The following is a 23,888-nucleotide window of genomic DNA, read 5'->3' as shown; positions in this document are numbered from 1 at the left end:
TATCAGTCCAGGATCTTCTGGCTTTTATGGTCTCTGGTGAGAAGTCTGGTGTAATTCTTATAGGTCTGCCTTTATATGTTACTTTGCCTTTTTCCCTTACTGCTTTTAGTATTTTTTCTTTGTTTTGTACATTTGATGTTTTGACTATTATGTGGCGGGAAGTATTTCTTTTCTGGTCTAAACTATTTGGAGTTCTGTAGGCTTCTTGTATATTTATGGACATCTCTTTCTTTAGGTTAGGGAAGTTTTCCTCTATAATTTTGTTGAGAATATTTACTGGTCCTTTAAGTTGGGAGTCTTCCCCCTCATCTATTCCTATTATCCTTAGGTTTGGCCTTCTCATTGTGTCTTGGATTTCTTGTATATTTTGGGTTAGTAGCTTTTTGTATTTTGCATTTTCTTTGACAGTTGTGTCGATGTTTTCCATGGTATCTTCTGCACATGAGATTCTCTCTTCCATCTCTTGTATTCTGTTGGTAATACTTGTATCTATGACTCCTGATCGTTTTTTTAAGTTTTCTATCTCCAGGGTGTTCTCCCTTTGTGATTTCTTTATTGTTTCTACTTCCGTTTTTAGATCCTGCATGGTTTTGTTTAATTCCTTCTCCTGCTTGGTTGCATTTTCTTGTAATTCCTTAAGGGATTTTTGTGTTTCCTCTCTAAGGGTTTCTATCTGTTCTTTGAGAGTGTTATTTATGTCTTTCTTAAAGTCCTCTATCATCATCATGAGAAGTGATTTTAATTCTGAATCCTGCTTTTCTGGTGTGATGGGGTGTTCAGGGCTTGCTATGATGGGGGAACTGGGTTCTGATGATGCCATGTAACTTTGGTTTCTGTTGCTTACGTTCTTGCGCCTGCCTTTTGCCATCTGGTTAATTCTAGTGCTACCTGTACTTCTGTCTCTGATTGAAGCCTGTCTTTCCAGTTGTCTCGCTTTTGTTTGGTCTTCTAGGAGTCCAGATGTCTTTGTGGTTTTTTTCCAGCTGCCCTGATTACAGTGGTATCTCTAGGATGCCTCAGGATATGGTGCCTCCAAGGTAGCAGTCCAGCTAGATGTCTACTGTTCTGGGTGCAGTGTCTCCTCTTGGATATCTCAGGGTATGTTGTCTGACACTCTGAGTTCAGTTGTTCCTCTGTGGCTCTGGGTTGAGCGGACCTTCCAGTATGTCTCAGGTGGAATCCGGGGTCCACACAACTGCAGACCTGGTAGAGGTCTGGTCTGGGACTCAGACCCTGCAGGCCTCAGACCGGAGGGGGTGCGAGCAGCAGAAGGAGCGTGCTAGTGCTGGCTATGTGTTCTATGGATCCGCCAGAATGTGTCTGGGGGGCTCCTGGGTGCACTTACCCGCAGGCCTCAGACTGGAGGAGGGGCGAGCGGTGGACAGGGCGTGCTAGCGCTGGCTATGGGTTCTATGGATCCCCCAGAATGTGTCTGGGGGTTCCTGGGTGCACTTACCCACAGGCCTCAGACTGCAGGAGGGGCGAGCGGCGGACGGGGCGTGCTAGCGCTGGCTATGGGTTCTATGGATCCCCCAGAATGTGTCTGGGGGGCTCCTGGGTGCACTTACCCGCAGGCCTCAGACTGCAGGAGGGGCAAGCGGGGGACAGGGCGTGCTAGCGCTGGCTATGGGTTCTATGGATCCCCCAGAATGTGTCTGGGGGGCTCCTGGGTGCACTTACCCGCAGGCCTCAGACTGGAGGAGGCCCCACTGTCCACTCTTAAGTATGATCTCTAAGCAGTTTTCACTCGACCTTTAAAAACAGTCTCAGGTGGAGCAAGGCAGGGCTGGTGTTTTCATTGAGAACATAAAACTCAGAAAGATTAAGTGAGTTGTTTAAAGTCAAAAGCTAGTAAGTGGGCCAGGCAGTGAAGCCTTATGCCTTTAATCTGAGCAGATAGAACTCTGAGTTCCAGGCCAGCCTGGTCTACAGAGCCAGTTCTAGGACAGTCAGGGCTATAAAGAGGAAATCCTGTCTCAATCCCACCCCCCAGAAGATAATAAATAATTAGTGGCATATACATATGCATTCTCCATTTCTTTACTACATCTGTATACCATACTTGGTTATTGATCATTCCTGGTCCTTGGGGACAAATGAAGGGGTAGGTTAGAAGCCATATCTTAGTCCCAGCGGCAGTTTCCAAGGCATAAACCTTATTAATAAGTACTCTATAGAAAAGTTGTATTTTAACAGGAACAGTGATATGTAGGAGGAGTAAGGAGAGGAAGATAAGGAGTAAGGAGAGGAGAAGTAAGGAGAGGAGGAGAAGGAGGAGGAGGAGAGGAGGAGAAGGAGAGGAGGAACTAGGTGACAAGAGGGGGGGGACATGGAGGTGGATGATTGCGTGTCCCCGCCAGTCAAAGATAGTTGATATATCTAGGTTGGGTATTGGGTTATACTTCTGATTGATATTGAGCATTACCAAACTTATAAAGCCTTTGATTAACAAGGAGAAGTGGAGGTGGGATAGGGGTTTTCTAGGGAGGGGAAATGGGGGAAAGGGGATAGCATCTGAAATGTAAATAAAATATGCAATATAAAAGGAAAAAATTGTTTAACATCAAAAAAAGTACTCTATAGAGTACTTAGCTAGCGTGTGAAATGCTCTAGGCTTTATTCCCAGAACCAAGGAAGGAAGGAAGGAAGGAAGGATATGAAAAAGGGAGGGAGGGAAGGAGGGAGGGAGGGAGGGAGGGAGGAACAAGAGAAAGAAACAAAGAAACAAAAAACAAACAAGCAAACCTTTAGAGTAATAAATAATGGGGTAAAATATCAAATGTAAGTGCTAATCAAAGACATCGGTTCTTCATAGGAGGAAAATATCTAGATTCCCCTAGAGACACAGTCATCCTTCTTTCTGGGACTTACTTTAGTTGATGCTGTATGAGAAGTCCTGAAACAAACATCAGCCAGTCTGTAGGCTATTGTTCCAATTTGCTAAATGTCCTCATTTAATTTAGTAAACAACATATTCAACCTCAGATATCTGATCTATAAGTACATACATAATAACATTTTCTATTTATGTCCTTAGAGCCCAGAAGTCCAGAACACCTTAATAAATGTGTAATGAACTGTGTCTGACTAAAAATGGAGATATGCAGCTGTTAACTAATGACCGTGAAGATGCATGAAGCCTCTATTAAATGCCAGATGCCTTCTCTGATCTGATGGTGTTCTGAGACGATTATTATGTCATGTGGTGAGAATTGTGTACGGTGATTTTACAGTGAGGAAACAAACATATGATTTGATGAAAGGATAACCGTTTTAAATTATAGTTATTAAAATTCTATAAATCCAAACCGTTTCTGTTTTATAGCTCATGCAATGATTCTATTCTGAGTAGCAGGCACCAAGCAGAGTTATTTTTCAGGAGTTTGTAAATATAACAGGTTACATTTGCTTATGAAACAAATCTGTCTAGAGATTTCATTTATTTATTTTGATATTCAATCAGGCATTGTGTTAGGCATTAAGACAAAGATAAATACCATGGTAGTATATAAATAAGAATTTATAATATGGTGTGCTGTATAATAATAGGCACATATACAGGGCTTGACATAGAAACCTAATAATAAGCTCTGCCTCTAGGGGATGATTCTTATACTGGATATTGTTGTTGTTGTTATATTATTATTATTATTATTCAGTGTTGGGGATGGAACCCAGGGCTTATACATACTATGAAAACTCTCTACCACTGAACTATACTTCCAGTTTCTGTATATCAAATCTTTAATAAAATTTTTTATACTTATTTATTAATGGGTGGAGCATGTGAGTGCATATGGCTGAAGGTTGGAGACCAACTTGTGGGAGTTGGTTATCTTCTCCCATCACATGGAAGCCAAGGATCTTACTCAGGTCATTGGGCTTAAGAACAAGTGTCCTTACCCACTGAGCCATCTCATTGGCCCATGTATACTGAATCTTGAAGGATGAATCAGAGGGCAGTGTTTTAGATGAAGGGAGATGTATGGGCAAGAATGGGGTAGGCGTACAATAACATAAGAAGTGCAAAAAGCATAAGGATTTTTGTGTTTGCAGAATCTGACACTACAAATAACATGTTGACTTGAACTGGTGGATGCAAAGAAGACAGCATAAAGTTTCAGACAACATAATAACAAGGCAATATTTATAATTTGGGAAAATGACAGTGAGGTGGTATGGAGAATAATTTGAAGAGGAGAGAGAGACAAATGCCAATGGTCCTGATGATATATAATAATAATACATGTCAATAAAAATTAAAAGATTAAAAAAATATTTAGGCAATGACATCAAAGAAATCACTGATGAACTAGGTGTAAAGGGTAGGATGGGGGCCCTAGTCAGCAGGATGGTTACTCAAGCAAGAAATAGACAAGAAGTATAAAAAGAACAGGTGTGATGCAAATTAAAAATACACCTAGGAGTTAGTGAGGCAGTCAGCAGGTAAAAAGCATTTGCTGCACCAGCCCAATGTGTTATCCCCGGAATCCAGGTAAAGGTGAAACAAGAGAGCCAGTTCCACAAGTCGTCCTCTAACCGTCACACATGTAGTGTAGCGCACATACATACACGCTCCCTCTCTCTCTCTCTCTCTCTCTCTCTCTCTCTCTCTCTCTCACACACACACACACACACACACACACACTTAGAGACACTAATGAACTCTCTCTCTTACACACACACACATACACACACACACACTTAGAAACAAGATAATTTTAAAAAATAATCCCACTTCAGCGAGTGTGTGTTACAGTGGTTGTGAATTAGGTAGTAGAACTCTAAGGCAGGAGGTACCGATAAGTCAGGGTTGACTATATTAATCTATGTCGTTGATTATTTGGTTGTTAATGACAACCATGGAATGAGTAATCCCAATAGGAAAAGAACATGTTGGAGAAATGTCCTATATATTGTCTGAAGCTTCGTCTTTGTCAATAATAATTGCTGGAGAGTGTGTTCTGGGAATATGTAACAGAGCAGGAAGCATGGGCATGGCCTCTCATCCCAGCTCCTGGAAGCCTTGGAGAGTGTTAGAGATGCCGTTTAGCGGTGTCCTTCCTGGGTCTCTGTACCTGGGAAATGAGGAGGTTGGATTTGGTGTAGCCTCCTCTGTAACTTTGTAATCGCGCCTCTAAATCTCATGATCTCCACATCTCCCCCTGTGGGCTGCCAGGAAAACCTGAAATAACTGGAAAATGGGCAACGAGTGAGAAACTTGGACTGGAAAGAGCCACAAACCTTGTAACAATTCACAGACCTGAATAATGGAAATCAGACCTGAATAATGGAAATCAGACCTGAATAATGGAAATCAGACCTGAATAATGGAGATCTGACTTTCAAAAATATTTCTGTTGTAATTTGGGGAAAGTTTTGTAAACTGTTCTGAAAATGTGAAGTTTTTTGGTTTTGGTTTTGGTTTTTTATAAAGTGAATGATACTTGATCTTGGGTATTTGGATTTAGATCAACTAACGTCTTGAATATACATTCGGGGATGGGATCACTATATAAGGTTGTCATATTTAATACATTTGGGGATGGGATCACTACATAAGATTGTCATATTTAAAGAGCTGCACACTTACTGCTTCATGTAATAAGCACTATATAGTAGTCTGACTATATTTGTCCCTCCTGGCCAGTTATGACTGCTTACAAGTAATACAGGGATAGGAGGCATCCACTGTAATTATATTCCATTAAACTGTACGTCCTCACAATAGCCGGATCTCTAGGTGCTGAGCTAGCTCCAAACCTGTTGTACAGAGAGCTGTTTTCCCTGCATTCTCTCAAACTATGAGGTCTAATGGGCTGTGAGTACCAAAAAGACACAGACCATAGTTCAGCTGACAAAGCATCCCTGGAAGATACATACTATGTATGATAAAGTCCAGGAGGAAAACAGTTCTGTGCACTGTTTTATTGGTTTGATTAAGATACAGTCCAGCAATATTTTTTACTCTTAGCCTCTGTATTAAGATTATGCTCTGAATGAGCATCAGAAATTATGTAACTCCTGTGGTGGGGGGGGGAAACAAAGGCAGGAGAATCCCCTGAGACTCCTGGGCAGCTGGTCTGTCTTATGCATAAGGGGGAAAAGAACAGAGAGAGACTGTTTCTTTCTCGAAGAAAAAAAATGGAAGGCTAGGTCTGAGGCCCAAGACTGACTTCTGACACCACACAGCATTGTGGCACCCATGCTGTTGCTTGTGAACACATATACATATGCACACACACACACATACACACACACTCAAACATACACATGTCACACACTCACACATACACACAAACACACACACACATGAACACATACACACATACATCACATAGCATACATACACAACACGCACATACATACACACACACACATGAACACACACACACATGAACACATACTCATACACACACACATATACCACACACACAGAAACACATACATACACACACACATACATATATACATAAACACACTTACATACACACAATATGCACAAATACTTGCACACATACACAAACACACACACATGAACACACACACAAAGACACATACACACAAACACATGCCCATATACATACAAACACACACACATGAACACATGCACACACATACACACAAACACACACCATATATACACAAACATATATACACATGAACACAAACACACACACTGGCATACATACCTACATGAACACATACACACACACACAAACATACACACAAACACACATGCAAAGAGAGAATGGAAGAGAAAATAAAAGCAACAAAATTATGTAATATCTTAGAATAAACACAAGAAATACATAAGGCTTGCATAAAGAAAACTTTAAAGTACTATTGTGACACACAAAGGCCAGCTAAGTGAATGGATTGGATCTCCTAAGAGAGAAGGTAGTGAGCAGACTACCATGCTCTTTAACCAACTGGAAAGAAAACTGAGACTCTATATGTAAATTTATCGGTGTGTAAAAAAACTCGAAAAAAAAAAAAAAAAACCCCGCTAAGAACCCTACGTGCAAAGGACACCAAGCAGACAGAAGCTGAGAACAGCAAATAGCGATGTTTATACCCAGAATCCTCATGCATTGGACCCACCATCTAATGCTCCTCAATTATGCCGTGAGATCACAATCCAGCCAATGACTGTACAATCATTTTTTTAAATCAGACTCCGGCAGGTGGTTTGCCAACTCTCTCCAATCTTCTGCTAGTGTGACCAGTTCTGCAGTCAGTCCTGTGGTGGTAACTGTGGTTGTTGAGTGGATTGAGAGATTCCTAGAAAGTTAGTAAAACACATTTCTGGGTGTGTCTGAGGGAGTGTTTCCAAAGTACATTGGCAAGCTACAACCAAGTTGAGAGAGAAAAATCTGCCATTACTGTGGTTGACACCCGCCAGTAGGCTGCCCTGTGACACAGTAGCAGAAGACCCTTGTAACAGGCTACTTGACTCTTCTTTTTACTTGCACAATCCTCAGCATGTGTGTGGAGGTCAGAGAGAAACTTACATAAATCAGACCCTGAGCATCAAACCCCAGTGGTCAGGCTCAGTATCTAGGATTTTACCCTCTGAGTCATCTCTCCAGTCCTGCTTGGCTTCTTTTGAGCTTTTCAGTTTTGCTTTGTCTTGAAGACTTTTTGGTCTGGTGTTTTGTTGTTGTTGTTGTTCTTGTTGTTGTTGTTGTTGTTGTTGTTGCCTGCTGCCATTGATTTTTGGAGACACACTCCACATTCTTCAGCTTTTGAGCATAGTTCTATGTGGATAACAAACACCCCAAAGGGTTTTGTAGCCTTTCACTTTTTACTGGGTCTTCCTGCTTCTTAGACTGAGAAACTGCCAGTCTCCTGAGCTCTCCAGCCTAAAGACAGCTACCATGGAACTAATCAATCTCTGATAACATATCATGTAAGTTAATAACACACATACACACAGAGAGTGAGGCATACACACACAGAGGCACACACACACACAGAGGTATACACACACACACACACACACACACACTCCTGAAGAACACCAACTAAAACATTAGCTATCCCCCCCTTTTAAGTTGAGTTTTTATAACCAATGAACCTGTCAACTACAAGGAATTCCAAAAATAAAAAGCAGACTCTTTGAAATGAAAGCTCGGACTCCTTAAGTATTAATAGTCATGATCAGAATTCAAAAATAGAAACCATGAAAATCTCTGAAATAGCCAGGTCCAGAATTCAAGCTGTCGAGATGGCTCAACTGGTAGAAGTGCTTGCTGCACAGGTCTGGCAACGCGAGTACAGTCCCCCGAAGCCATGTAAGGGTAGAAGGAGAGAGCTGACCCATGAATTTGCCTGTCACCACCACTCATGTGCTATGGCATGCATGCCCACAGCATACACACATGAGAGAGAAAGACAGAGAGACAGAGAATTTTAGAACAGAGAGTTGTACATCCTCATTCCCCTCGGCTTCTCCCTTTCCCACACTCTCATCCAAATATGTGCTTCTTTTGCTAATGTACAAGGAAGCACCTCTGTGTCATACAGGCACTGGGAAATCTTCCCAGCAAATACAGAGCTGTGCCAAATGATATCATCCATCCAAGTTGGCACAGGACTCATAGCTGACCTGTTTAACCACTGGCCAAGGTTCCCACGGGGTCTCTCACCACAGGACCTTGCTAGGCTAGTAGATAACGGCAATATAACTTGCTAAGGTGCCCACACTTGTTGGTTCTCCTGTAGCTTTGGCATCCTGGATATGAAGCATATAGCAGCGTTGTTCCCTTGTCTCAGAGGTGGTTTGTTGTTGACCAGAAAGCTGGAGCTTTCTGAGAGGCACTCAGTTCATTTATAAAAATTTCAAATCACAGGAGAGGTTATGGTCTCCATACCCAGTTCTCTGTGGTGATGTGGACAATCAGAGGCTGATGGGTTTCACTTTCCACCATCTGGTGAGATATCATGAGACTAAGATAAATTTTAATGAAGCTATTAATAATAATGATACACACATTTGCTTAAATAGTAAAACAAGAAGGGCAAAGGGTGGTATCTCTTCCATGTCACTTTGAGGTTGTGAATTAGCGGTCTTCCATGCAGGCACCACTGACTTTCTCCTTCTAACTTGCTGTGTCTTCCTTAAAGAAAATAAAAGAGAAAACAAACAAAAAAGCAAAAGTTTCTTTCCAGCACTCAGCAAATCTCTTCTCCATGGACACAGTAGCTCAGCCACAGACATTTGGGTGACAGATATAAAGGACAGGCAGATCACAGCGCATGAGGTACATTTCGCTAAAATCTAACATAACTTAAAGTCCTAGATCTTCTAGTGCAGGTGGCTGGATATGGAATCCTTCCAAAGTTCCTATAATTTGATAATGCCGATATATCTTAAATATCATTTGTGAGTCTTTTTATGTTAAATGTAATCAGTTCCCCAAAACCATAATGCTAGCTGCCAGGCAACCTGAATTTCTAATATCTGTTCCATGTTCTGTATATTCTTTTGGGCTAGTGTTAAACTGATACGGTGGATGTCTCTATACCTAGAGCCGACTCTACTGTCTCTCCTCTCTCTCTGGCTGTTGTCTCTTGTCTGCTACTGCAAAGACTGTGTGCCCCCTACCAGCTGCCTGTCTTCTCTTCCTAAAGCGATCATGCAGTGACTGCCTACAGGATGACAGCAGCAAACCTCTGAGCAGACAAACCAGCTGCTGTTGGCTGCAGGTCATTAGAGGAAACCCGTCAGCTTCTTTCCTTTGGCCTTGCTATAAGAAAGTAATTTCCCACATCTAACTGCTCACCAGCTGGAACCTTTATGCATATTACCAAATTAATGAGATTGGCGGAGGCCTCTTGAACTCTTCCCATGAATTTTTCTTTATGACACAATTTCTTCCATATCATGCTCATATTGCTAACTGACAAGAAATCTCTGAAAGGTAGTTTCTAAGATGAAAGATGTCACATAAACAGAATGAACCCATTTGAGGAGATATGCAAATTCAGACAATATTACATCCTTCAGAAGCTGCCAGCACTGTAGCCTATGGACCCATATCTCACCAACACATAGCTGGGGGCAGCAACTCATGACATGTGAATATGACTCTGATAGAAAAGGAAAACTAATGGCTTTCCCCACATGTGAATATATGCATCCCCTACATATCAGTCGTGCCCCAAGGCTAACGATGCTTCTTACATCTTAGGACACCCCCCCCATATGTGCTACATCCAATACTGCCAATTTGGATTTATTCAATTTATTTTGCTTTTCATAAAAAAAGGCCTTCCAGGTTCCATAAGCCACAGCATTAAAACAGTTCATATCTAGATTTGATCCAAACATACCATGTAGTTTTCCATTTCTAAGTTTTAGTTGTAGCCAGTGTAGTTTTGGAAAATAAGTGAGCATATTAATATGGTTACTAAAATGGTCTACATGGTTACTAATATGGTTACTAATATGGTCACCTTTCTTGATTCTTTAGCTTCATGGTTAGTTTTATAGATTTTTTTTAACTCCTTGGGAACATTTTTATATAACCCCCATTGTGAGCAATTTAGTAATAACTCTGAAAACTATAAATATATTTACACAGATATACGATACCATACCTATTCATTTATCAAAGACTGGACATATTCCAGAAATTTGTCAATAGAAGACAAGTTAAGTCAATTATGATGCATCCATATGGACACCACACAGCTGTCAAAACATGAGGAAGTGCTTGGATGCTGTGTGTGGAAAGATTTCAAAAGTAAGATGTTAAATAGAGTATACAGTGGCATATAAAGTATGCTTTGCTGTACATTAAAAGTTGACAAAATAATTACTTATTTACTTGTATGAGATAATTTTGAAAGGACACACAAAAAACTAAAAAAGGAAAGAGTGGTGGAGTGAGGTGCCTGAGGATTAGATGGTGAAGAAAAAAGCAAGGAGGGGACATTTTATGCATTTGTGTAAGATGTATGTATGCATTTAGCTATAGGAAATGTGGTAACTATTCAAAAAACTGAAACTAAAATGGAAGGCCAGGATGATGGGTTAGCAAGTGCTAAAGTCTGTCATCAAACCTGACTATGTGAGCTCAATCCTTGGGGCCTATATGTTAGGAAAGCTGACTCCTAAAAACTGTCCTGTGATCCCCACATGTGTGTGGTGGCACAGGCATCCCCCCAAACACACATAAACACACATACACACACATTCACATACACAAACACATATACACACAAGCATACACACACATATACACTCATGCACATACACACACATATACACACATACACACATGCACATACACAAATATATACATATACACACACATACACATATATGCATACATGCACATACACACATACTCCCTAAGAAAAAATATGGGAAAAGGAACTGAAGGTTAATCCCAGGGTGAGGCAGGAGAATTGTTCATTCAAAACCAACAAGAATTCCAGTCTTAAAAAATAATAAACAGATAAAAAAGGAAGGAAGAGGAAGGCGATGTTCTCCTCTTGCAGCATTGAGTCCACCAGAGAAAGCCCACAGCCCGAGTGCTACTACCTTAGTGTCTTTGTGACCTTGACTCTCGAATTCTCCCAAGCCCACCTCCCATCATCTATCGGCTCTGTTCAGACACAGCATTAACTGTGTTTGATGGTTACTTTCATAAACAACTTCATGGCTATTCTCTGTTTACTCCCTGCCTTCCTGTTCTTATCATAACACAACTTGTGCTCTGTACTCCTCTGTCTCTGGAGCAGTCTTCCTTCAGAGAACAAGCCTCGGAAGCCACCCGTGACTCCCTTGACTTGGTAGCCTACCTTACTATCGTTTCTGACCCCATCCACCCCTGGTGCACCTCTTTAAGAGTGTGTATCTCATTTATTACCTAGAATGTCTGTCTTCTCTAGTCAAGTCCAGACAAAACACCTTGACACTGGATGGCTTGTGTTTGTATTGTCTGCTTCTGTGTTCCTGGTGCTTAACGCTGGGCTTAGCAAGTGTTTATTGAATGGGGAGTGATTTCTTTAAGACAAGGTGTGTTCCTTCTACAGCCCACATGAGGTAAGGACAATATTGCAGAGTGCAGCAGGGTTTTTGCTGCCTGCCACACAGCTTTGTAACTTTATCCTTTTAGTCTCTGGGGACTCAAGAGTTTTCATCTATGCAGTTCTTTATTCTCTTTGCAATTCAATAAATATACATTGTGTGTTTGCTGTGGTGCCACTTTTCATGGGTCTGTGGTTATGTTGTTAGGTGGTTATAGTAGAATCCAAGACAGGGGTGGGGGAAAGCTTGCTGTTCCAATAAAATAATAAACAAGGTATTTGGGGAGAGGATTCGAGAGCGATTCATGAACACATAACCAAATAAAGTGTTCAATTAGGGATAAAAGGCCTCAATAAAGTGACTGAAGAAGGCCAGGCCAATCCTCATTAAAAAGATAATATTTGGACTGGAATTTTAGTGAGATAGTATCAATGAACATCTGAGACTCCTGACTGGCATATAATAATGTCAGAAATATTAAAAATTACTATTAATCAAGACATGTCCAAAGAAGTTGGCACATCTATACAATAGTCCCGGTATGAGGAAGCTGAAGCAGGAGAATTGTGAGTTCAAGGCTCACCTGTGCTGATTAGCCAGACTGTGTCTCAGAACAACAGTGAAAATCTCACAAGAAATAATGAACATTTGAGAAAATGTGTTTAACCCGATTTATATTATGCGAAGTACAACTATACAAGAATATCACATTTTAGGCCACTGATATGTAAAAATGTTTAACTTTATGCATCAGTTAAAAATAAATGTGATTTAAATGAAAGAAAGTAAACTGATGCCTAGAGTGAAAGCAGATACTTATAGGCAGAACTCTCAAGATGCTGAGGCAGGAGGATCAGAATTAGTTAGTCTGAGTTATATAACCAGACTCTATTTAAAAGACAAACAGATAAAATTCCAAAACACACAAGAACAAACTGAAAGCATTTGAAATAACATTGTCTTTTTAAGTGAAATGTTATAATCGCATTTATATTACTTACAGAGTGAGAAGACCTGTGTGTGAGTGTGCACGTGTGTGTATTGTTGTTCCCTATTTGAATCAATAAACTAAGTTTCAATTGAATGTCCTATTTCCACTCTAAAGTCATTAGCACTCTTTTAAAGTGGCACCATCAAAGGATTTAATGATCTCAGCATCAGCCTAGCACTGTACTCAGAAAGACTTCACAGAAACAGGCAACAGTAGCTGTTTATAAGTACACTCATCATTGCCTAAGGTCCATGAGCTCATCAATAAGTTCTTGCTGCTTTCTTGCATCTAAAATGATAAGATGGAGAGAGAGAGAGAGAGAGAGAGGTATAGGGTGGGATAAAATTCAGCATAAATAAGAATATCTTAACATAAATGCACCGCTGGAGAACAGAAAATAATTGGCAATTTCTGTCTTCTTGATGTGACAATGCAACCCCCAGAGGCCATTGGGTGGTGTGCAGGAAAGAGCTGGGTTGGATGGTAGGCAGAAAGAGTGAGGTGTGGAGCTGCCTTGGTTTCAGGCACTTCTCACAGAATCCCCCAGTCTCTGCACAGACACTTATTTTCCACTGATTGTCAGCCACTGGCTCTCAGACACAAAGAAAAGAGATACAAAAGCAGATGGGGTGGGGGTGGGGGGCTGAGTTCCACGTGAAGTCTATGTCTGAGCTAGATATTGCAGGGGCATTCTGGGTATAAATTATACATTATTTCCCTCCATTTCCCTGCTCTTTGATCCTCTGTGCCATAACCACTGGCTCTGGCCTCAGGCAGTAACAGATACCTCAGGGCTGACCCACAGAGAGCAACAGGTAGGGGAGGTGAAGCCAATGCCACAGGAAACATAAAAAGCTAAATGGACCCCAGCAAGTGTGCGTAGAATGTGCCACAATATTCACATTGCCGATTTCCGGAAGGGACCCTGGCATTTGAGTGACACGCTTGGCTAGCAATGCCTATTCAAGAGGCAGAGCCCGAAGCGCATCCGGTTACATTCGCCCCAATAACTTATTCTCATTCTCCTCTAAGAAATTCACCCCCTTTCCTGACACAGCCATGTATACAGGGGCATGTGGCATGTGTGTTAGACATTTTTACCCAGCTTTCTTTTAATACAATCAAATATATTTATTATCTTCATCTTCCTGATTGCGAGCGTTTGTGTGAGCATATGGCTTGTGTGTGCAGGTGCTCTCAGAGGTCAGAAGAGGGCGTCAGATCCCCCGGAGCTGGCGTTCTAGGCAATGTGAGTCACCCGGTGGGGTACAGGGAACTGAGCTGAGGTTCTCCTCAAGACTGAGTTTTCTTCATTGATGAGCCGTATCAACAGTTCATCCCATCCTGGACCCTTTGAAGACATTTTTGCTGTGTCTTTTATACTTAAAGTAAGTCTCAATTTGGTTGTGAAATAGTTATTAAAAATACTTGATGTCAATTTGAGTTCACAAAATGTACAACTGAAGCAGCAGATTCTCACAGCCCAAGGGCTTCAGCATGGTTAACAGTTTTCTGTCACTGACTGGAATATCATTTTAAAAGGAAGGAAGGAAGGAAGGAAGGAAGGAAGGAAGGAAGGAAGGAAGGAAGGAAGGAAGGAAGGAATTTAAATATTGATTTCTCACAATAGACTCACTTCGAAATATTCGATAGTTTTGCATGGCTCATGACTAATCTATCAAGTAGTATAGGATCATGTACTACGAAGAGGTATCAGTATATGCTGAAAACCCAGGACCCAGCAGGCCAAAGGAAGGGTTTCACAAATTTGAGGCTAGCCCAGGCTATATAGAGTGAAACTTTGCCTCAAGAGCAAAACAAAAATGGGGGTCAAAGAAACGGCACTTGCTGCTTTTCCAGAGAACATAAATTCAGTTCCAGAGAACATAAATTCAGTTTCCAGCACTCACACTGGGTGGGGCCCAACTACCTGTAACTCTTGCTCCAGGGGTCTTCTGGCCTTTGTAGGCACACATGGTATTTTACACACACACACACACACACACACACACACAAATAATCTTTTAAACGAGAACAAAACATAGCATCAAGAATCAAACCAGTCAAATCAATATTATAGTGTATCATGTGTGCACAGTGATAAAGAAAGCCCTATAGGCCAAGCACAATGATCTAGAAAAACTTTGTAAGGGGGACTCCTTAGCAGCAATGAGGCTTGGTTGTGCTTCCAGCTTTGGAGCAGGGCTACCCAGGAAGATTGTAGATCCGGTTTTACTTGATCTTTACTGAAGTGCCTACGTGTAGTAATCGATCTTCATCTCCACAGTGTACACTGGGAACCCGGTCACTGAAGGCTTCGGTGGCTCCTCAATAAGCAAGAGCATGACAAGTAGCTGTTTAGATGTTTTAAAGGGTCAGCAAGTAGCCAGGACATAAGTTCACTAAAAAGAGAAAACGGAGATAAAGTCTTGCATATCTTTAAATGTATGTACAGGTTTATGCCCAGAAGAAGGTAAATGCATTTACAGAAAGTGTGGTCAACAATGCTCCTGTTACTAAACATGGTGGCACATGACTCTAATATCAGCACTTGAGATTCTGAGTCAGAAAGTTCATGAGTTCCAAGCTATGAGTTCCAAGCTATATTAGGTTACACAGAAAAATCCTAACAAGCAGTGGGGAGAGAGGAGAAGAGGAGGAGGAATAGGAAGATGAGGGAGAAGGAGGGGGAGGGGGAAGTGTCATCCATATAACACTATTATTAATTTTCCCAAACTGGCAATTGTCTATACACATGTTTGCATCAGCAATGAAGCAGGCCTGAGGTGTAACTTGATGGTAATGCTTGCTGTAGTGTGTGTGACGCACTGATTTCCTACCCAACGCCTAAAGTGAACAGCAAGAGAAACACACACACTTAGTAAAATGATTTTTTTAAAAAAGAACATATTTTACTCAGGGTCTTCTTGTGTTTTGTTTTTCATTGAGTCAGGGTCTCACTTTGTAGCCCTAACTGACTGAACATGATATATGAGACCAACAGGCTGGTCTTGAACTCTAAGAGGTCCACTTGTCTCTGCCTCTTAAGTGCTGGGATTAAAGGCATGCACCACTGGACCAGGCTTAAAAAGAAGATTTTATGAGTGAGAAGGAAAAGCCTCCAGCTGTATCTGATAATGCAGGTGAAACTCACAAATACTATACTAAACAGAAGAGTCCATATACAAAGAACAGAATGTAGGATTCTGCTTGTATAAAGTTCAAAAGTAGATAGAATCAATCCTTCATTGGAGAAGTTAGGCATTAACCTGACAAGGACTGGTGGCATCGATTAGAACACAGCCGTGACAGGACTAGGACTGCAGCTCAGCGGCAGAGCATTTGCTTAGCATGCGGAAAGCCCGGGGTTCAAGTCACAGTAGTGCAACGAACAAATCAGAAAGCAGCAGGAAAGAGCTCCTGGGGTTCTGGAATGCTATATTGCTTAATCTGGATGTTGGACAAACAGAAGTGTTCACTGAACAAAGATACTTGCTGTTTATCTACTTTTCTGAATGGTTGTCATTCATTAAAATGCAATGTGTAAGTCATAAATTCATTCATTCACTTCACTGAAGACCAGTAGAGTTCTCCTGTCCATTCTAGGAATCTAGAGAAAAAAAAAAAAATCAGCATGCAAGAAAGTCAGGTGGCACTCTGTGATTCCATCCTGAAACACTAAACATCTGTTTTGGAGATTGCCTAGGTTTAGGCAGGGTTTGCTTGTGCCCTGCAAGGGTCTGTGTGATAGGGGTTTGGTTCTCATTATAGTTAGTAGAAAGTGGTAGACTTCTTAGGAGGTAAAGCCTAGTGCAGGGGACTCAGGACACTGCCCTTGACAGAAGTTGAATTGTTCTCATGGGACTGTATAGTCAGTTCCCATGACATAGCTTGTTATGACAGAACAAGTGTAGCGCTTCCTCAGTCTCTTTGGTTTCCTCTCTGTGATTTCCTGTTCTGATGTATCTACCAGGAGACCCTCAGCAAAGGCCAAACACACGGATCTGTAGAATCAGGACTTTCGGCTCCCAGAACTGAGCTAAACAAATCTTTCTTTACAGATTGGTTGTTCAGCTTCAGGACTGATGCAAATTCAAAGGCAGGAAAGCCAAGCTGATCAGGAAATCCAACAGGATAGTAGAGAGTGAACAAAAGTTACTTTTATGCAGCAGTTCTCGGCCTTCCTAAGGCTGTGACTGCTTAGTACAGTTCTGCATGTGGTGGTGACCCAAAACCGTAAAATTGCTTTTGTTGCTACTTCATACCTGTAGTTTTGCTACTGTTGTGAATCGTACTGTAAATTGATATGCAGGACGCTCTTAGGTGACCCTGTGAAAGGTCAGCTGATACCCCGTCATGGGATCACAACCCATCGGTTGAGAACCACTGATTTAAGGGATCTTGTGCCTGACCTGTTCTCTCACCTCTGCTTTGTGAAGTTCCTACCTTCTATGGCTTCATTTGATGACACTTTGTTCTAAAGTCTGCTTTGAATGTCTCAACCAAAATGTACCCATTTGTCTTCTAAATCTGAATGGTACTTGTCTCAGGCGCTCATTTATTCCCATTTATTACAGTAATTTCTAGGAGTCAATCCAATGTAGTACTGAAAGTTTACACTATGGAATCAACCAAGCTTCCAGGGCTTTCTCTAACACTCCCTGTGTGAGCTGGAGAAAATTGCTTAATTATTTTTCTCCCCAATTGTAAAGTGGAGATTACAACAACGCCACCTACAATGGATTGCTGTAAAGATGAAGGAAAGATAACAGATGTGTTGGTGCTGGGGAAGAGTCAAATCCCGGGGAAGGCTTCCTGCTGCTTTTATTGACTATTACCTGTGGATGGTACATCCTGAGTAACGTGGAGTGCGTGCATCTTAGACGGCTTACAGCCATCACAAATGGCTCGTCTTGTATGTAGTCATGTCTGTGTCTCTCTTACTCTAGAACAAGAACTCCAGTTTGGTTTTGTTTGTTTGTTTGTTTGGTTGGTTGGTTGGTTTTATGGGGAGGGGAAGTGCCGGAGACCACACACACACAGCATGTACTCAGTAGTATTGAGCTACAACCCCAGACCTAAGAACTACAACTTCTGTGTTGCAATGTCCCCACATTGCCCAATGTGAGGTTTAGACTGTGTAAATGCTTTGTAGCGTGTAGAAGTCACTGAGAAATGGTGAATTATTTTTAATATGGCAGTGCTTGGAACTAACTTCTTTGATGCATTTCCATGACTCTAGAGTGTCCAGCCATTCTGGGCGATCAGTGTTGTTCCAGAGGAAACACTGAAAGTTCTGTGATCCAAACTCCATGCCACCCCTCCCCCAGTTTGAGATAAACCTAAATGGACAATCACCGTCCCTGCCTCTGTGTGACAAGCTCCACTGCTGTGGCAGACAAGCCAGCCATGTCCTACCAAAAGCCCCTCACTCGGAGATTTCCTCTACATACTCAAAATGGGCTCTTGAAATCCCTCAGCTCCCTGCATCTTCCCTCTTTCCTCTCTCCATTAATATTTAAATATCTCAACTTTTTTCTATTTAAAATAAAAAAAAACTTTAAAAATCAATCACTGGGGTCAAGGTAGTAGCTCAGCTGCACCGAACTTCCCTAGCACGTGTGTGTGCCTGGGTAGATCCCGGAACAGCAAATTTAAAATAAATAAATAAATACCAACAGAAATGTCTCAGGCCTATGTTGTCCTCAAGCTGCCTCCCATTTTCTTGAACCTCCTTTGTAACAACATCCCTTTGATGGATTCTTTATGGATAGTCTGCGATTTTATTTCTTTCTCTTACCATTTTCTGTTGAACCATTTCTACAGGGTTTTTGTTCCCAACTCTCTGCAGAGAAGCATCCAGTCACAGTTTGCCAATGACCTAGAAATTTTTTCAGACTTGTTGAACAGTGGAAAATAAACTTCTATTGTGTTTATTCATTGTATTTGGTTATTATTTTCTTAGTCTTAAACATTTGTTTCAGCTTATGTGCTCAAGCTAATGATTTCCACATTCATTTGTCCAGTTTCTGTAGACAGTTTTTACTTGTCAACTGTTTAGAACATAGCCAACTAAATATGTAATACGAGTCTCAAATTCAGCACAGCAATACTGAGCTTTAAATTTCCTTCTCCAAGAAGTTGCTTTCTGTCAGAACATATCATCCATCCTTCACCTCACCCTCCTTAAGCCTCAGAGTGACCTCTACTCCCATCCATCCCGTTCATTATGTCAGGAACAGCCACCATCTTTCCTGCTGCATTTGCTTCCTGACTACTGGAGCTGCTCTTCCCTGCCAGTCTTCTGAATACGGAAGCAGATAATCCCAAGAGCAGAGGTCAATGTTGGTCTTTCTCTACACGGAAACTTCTGTAGTGGCTTCTCATCATATCATCGGGAAGTATGGAGCCCTTCCCTTGACCTACAAACCCTAACACTGACCTCTTCTGTTACCCGTCTGATAGATAACCACTCATTACACTCCTCTTTTTCTTACAGACTCCTAGCCTCTTTACTGCTTTAGACACACACACAAAGAGAGAGAGAGAGAGAGAGAGAGAGAGAGAGAGAGAGAGAGAGAGAGAGACCACAACCACTATTCAAGCCTCACTGAACTCTGAGCTGCAGCTTATAAGATAGCGACCCCCACCCAGAGGTTCTTCCTCTAGATTCCTCTAGAATCTAGTCTAGAATCCTCTAGAATCTATCATCTCAAGATTCCCTGCTGTTCTTATCTCCTCAAGCGTTAAACTCTGCTTTGAAGTGTCTCTCTGTTGCTCTTCCATACAATAGATTCATACAATAGATGCTGAAGTAGGAATATGAAGATGAGATGAAATCTGTCAGAAAAAATGGCCTCTCCCCTCAAAAAACTGTTATGTCAAATTGAAGAGTGGCCTTCCTGGAAAGCTTCCTAGAAGAGGGGCCCATAAACTGAATCTTTAAGAAAAAGGAGTTAAGGGAGAGGGCAGGAGGGGGTGATAAGGCACACACTTTCAGGAAGACAGCATGCGGGTATGTGGGCAGGGTGCTGAGGCTGCCAGATGAGCCTTATCTGTCTGCAGAGCCTGCTCATGTGCTATGATATGAACAGTAGGAACAACTCAGTGACATGCATGGATGGAAAGAAGTGACAGGTCACAAGGATGGGACAGAAGAGGAACCAAAATAGAGAGGTATGAAAGCTGCAGAACATTGCCAACAACCAAGGGCGATGTTCAAAACAGAGGCCATTGGTAAAAGCCAGAGGCAGTTCACCCTGTGAGAAACGCTCAGGATCAGGATTCCTGGACAGGAAAGTTCAGAGACACAGGTCTGTCCATGCTGACCTTCACTGGTCAGTGAATCATTTTTCTTGGGATCCAGCCCCTCCTGTGCCTTGAATTCAGGATGGATCTGTTATTTGCTTTGACTCCCAGGTTCTAAACCATGAGAGAACCCCTACCTCACCCTGAGAATATATATAGTGTTTGAAAACAATGGAGACTTGGAGGGAGAGCGGCTAGACAATTCCCATGGTACTATCAGGCAAAATATGCAATGCTACCATACAGTGCATAATTCCCTGTTGTGGTAAATCTCTTGCCCATAGGGAGTCCATAGAAGAAAAGACACAAATCAATAAATATCAAATGAATGCTGCATGCCTAGATTGGGCAGATTTACCATTAAACTACACTATTCCTGGCTAAGAGAGCTCTTAACAACTTGCGGTTTCCTAGGTCAAGGTCTTCTTCATCCTCTCCTTTCCACCAACCGCCTCTCCTCTGCTTCCACCAACTGCCAACTCCCTCCAACTCCAACAGCTCTCCACCTCTTATCCTCTTTCCCTGCCTCTGGCTCCTCCCACTCCTCTTCCACTGCCCAATCACTGGCTGTAGCCTTTATTTAACAACTTTGATTGGACAGAAGGTTTACAAGATTCACTCCTCCTTCGCAGCCCCTCCCAGGAGTGGAATTACCATGACAACAAGAGGCTAGGGCTATCCACCACAATTCCCCACAGCAAAGAGTCACCTGACCCACAAGGACAAGTATTCTGAAATTAAGAACCAAGTAGAACACAGCTTAATCTTTATCTCAGCCAGAGCTAGACATTAAGATGATGTAAGGCTACCAATGTAGGTCAGTAGTAGAGTGTTTACCAAACATGCTCTACACTCTGGGTTCAAAATAAAATCAAACAACAACACCAAAACCAGAAAAAGTTTCAAAGCTTTCTCTTTCGGAAGTGTAACGGCCATACTTTATATATTACAACTCAGAGATTCATGGAGACATTACAGGAGAGGCCACATTGAAAGGAAGCTGTTAAGCCAGGCAATGGTGGTACACGCCTTTAATCCCAGTACTCGGGAGGTAGAGGCAGGCAGGTATGTGAGTTTGAGACCAGCCTGGTCTACAGAGTGAGTTCCAGAAGAACCAAGGCTATGCAGAGAAACCCTGTCTTGTAAAACCAAAAGGAAGGAAGGAAGGGAAGGAGGGAGGGAGGGAGGGAGGGAGGGAGGGAGGGAGGGAGGGAGGGAGGGAGGGAGGGGAGACAAGGATAGAGGGAAGACAGGGAGAGAGGAGGGATGGAGGAAAGAAGGAAGGGAGGGAAGAATCTTAAGGCTTCAGCTAGGACCCCAAGTAACAGAATGCTTTAACAGGAAAGCGTTTTATGTTTAACCTTGTCAGGTAAGCTCTTTCAGGCAGTCTCCAACCATCTGAGCTGTCTTGGCCAAAGTCACTGACATGTGTACTAAGAAATTTTCAGGCACACTTGACCACTAGTCTTAGAGAGCAGACAGCGTTCTTACTTAGCCCTGTTCACGTTATAAGCAAGTAAATAAGACTTTGATTTAAAAACTAAGTTTTAGAATGATTTGTTACACCATAGTAAGCAAAATAATAGCCAAAAGTATAGATAGCGTTCTAAGTACTTCTTAGCTGTAGGAGATGGAATGTGTTCAGTCCAGTATGTCAGAGGAATGAGGAAATCTAAGCATAGAAGTACAGAGAAGTTCAGCTCCCACTCAGGGTTAGCACAACAATGAGAATTAGGCATTGACTCCAAAGGCTACCTGTGAACCAACAAGCCCTACATACCATAATCACACATCCATTTATTCAACACTTATGAAGAACTTACCATGTGCTCAGTATTGTACTCACAGGGTAGGTACTCTTGATCACCCCTAACAACAGTGTCTCCTAGTCACCCCTAACAAGTGTCTCCTAGTCACCCCTAACAACAGTGTCTCCTAGTCACCCCTAACAACAGTGTCTCCTGATCACCCCTAACAACAGTGTCTCCTGATCACCCCTAACAACAGTGTCTCCTGATCACCCCTAACCACAGTGTCTCCTAGTCACCCCTAACCACAGTGTCTCCTAGTCACCCCTAACAACAGTGTCTCCTGATCACCCCTAACAACAGTGTCTCCTGATCACCCCTAACAACAGTGTCTCCTAGTCACCCCTAACAAGTGTCTCCTAGTCACCCCTAACAACAGTGTCTCCTAGTCACCCCTAACAATGGTGTCTCCTGATCACCCCTAACAACAGTGTCTCCTGATCACCCCTAACAACAGTGTCTCCTGATCACCCCTAACAACAGTGTCTCCTGATCACCCCTAACAACAGTGTCTCCTAGTCACCCCTAACAACAGTGTCTCCTAGTCACCCCTAACAACAGTGTCTCCTGATCACCCCTAACAACAGTGTCTCCTGATCACCCCTAACAACAGTGTCTCCTAGTCACCCCTAACAACGGTGTCTTCTGATCACCCCTAGAAGCTTCGTCTCCAGCATCTAAATATGAACAACTGGTATTTCCACAGTCTTGTGTGAAATCTTAAAGCCAAACTGCTGCAAGCTTCCTTCCTGAGACTATGTTACCTCAGTATGAACTTTGAGTGGAGCTGTTCTGAAGCCAACACTGCAAGCCAGTTTCACAGCAGAGACTGAGGTACAACATCAGAGATTAGTAAAACTGGACTCAAATCAAACTGTGTAGAAAGCAAAGTCTAGAACTGAGCCTGGCTTCAGAACCAGGCAGCAGCATACAAACAAGGAAACCAGGTTCCTAGGCCCCATCTGGACTCACTCTCAAAATCTCTTTGTCAGGGACCAGGGAGTTTCATTTCCACACAGTAACCAGTGATCCTTCGTGCCCACTAACCCATCCCAGCCCAAATTGGATAGTCAAGGTTTTCAGTGCTGGACCAGAGCTCGGAGTGCTGTCTAAGATTAGAATGTGGACATGTGACCTCACTAAAGTGCTGATTCTGATCCAGAAGGTTTGAAGTGAAGCAAAAGAGTCCTCCTTTCTCGTAAACTCCCAGGTAACGAGTCTAGATGAGTTTAGGATGAAGCTAAGCCAGAAAGCTGACATCAGAAGGCAGGGAGGCAGGAGAGAAACAAAAAGGCAGACAGAGCTTTGTACGCACGGCTTGGCAAACAGACAGAATGCAGCCTAGAAGCCTACAGAACCAATAGCTAAAGCTTAACTGCAGCACTGTGGCCAACCTTCTGGCTTAACCTGTGTGGCTCGTAAGCGGTTATGAGACCCGGCCCATTAATTATGTCCTCCACTGTCCCCATATCCCCGATTCCTCATTCAGCATTTTAAGGTGAAACAGAAACAAAGAGGTGATTCTGAAGTCTAATCTCACGCAATTAGGTGCTTTGTTCTTAATTAGAGTGTAAAGTTCCCTTTTGGTAGGGAACTTTGAGTCTGTGTAGATAATCAGCTTCATGTTTACTGTTCATATAAAACTACTTTATATCATGAAATGAAAGTGTCTAAAGACTGACATTGATTCCAAATGATGTATGCGACTGAATCAAATTATTCCGAAGCATTTTGTGTA

The 23,888-nt window shown here is 42.1% G+C and overlaps 1 long non-coding RNA gene across 1 annotated transcript; it reads right to left on the bottom strand.

Moving 5' to 3' along the window:
* Positions 1-15,088: 15,088 nt before the first annotated feature.
* On the bottom strand, positions 15,089-21,026 carry LOC143439833 (uncharacterized). Its single transcript, XR_013107863.1, has 4 exons — positions 20,701-21,026; positions 18,835-18,915; positions 16,531-16,644; positions 15,089-15,436 (listed from the first exon to the last, which is right to left on the bottom strand). It is a non-coding gene; the product is annotated as an uncharacterized LOC143439833 (long non-coding RNA).
* Between the last annotated feature and the right edge of the window lie 2,862 nt (positions 21,027-23,888).

Source organism: Arvicanthis niloticus, chromosome 27 (genome assembly GCF_011762505.2).
Source record: "Arvicanthis niloticus isolate mArvNil1 chromosome 27, mArvNil1.pat.X, whole genome shotgun sequence".
In the NCBI taxonomy this organism is placed as follows: domain Eukaryota; kingdom Metazoa; phylum Chordata; class Mammalia; order Rodentia; family Muridae; genus Arvicanthis; species Arvicanthis niloticus.
Note: the sequence above shows the minus strand (reverse complement) of the source record. Positions and strands in the feature narration are given on the sequence as shown.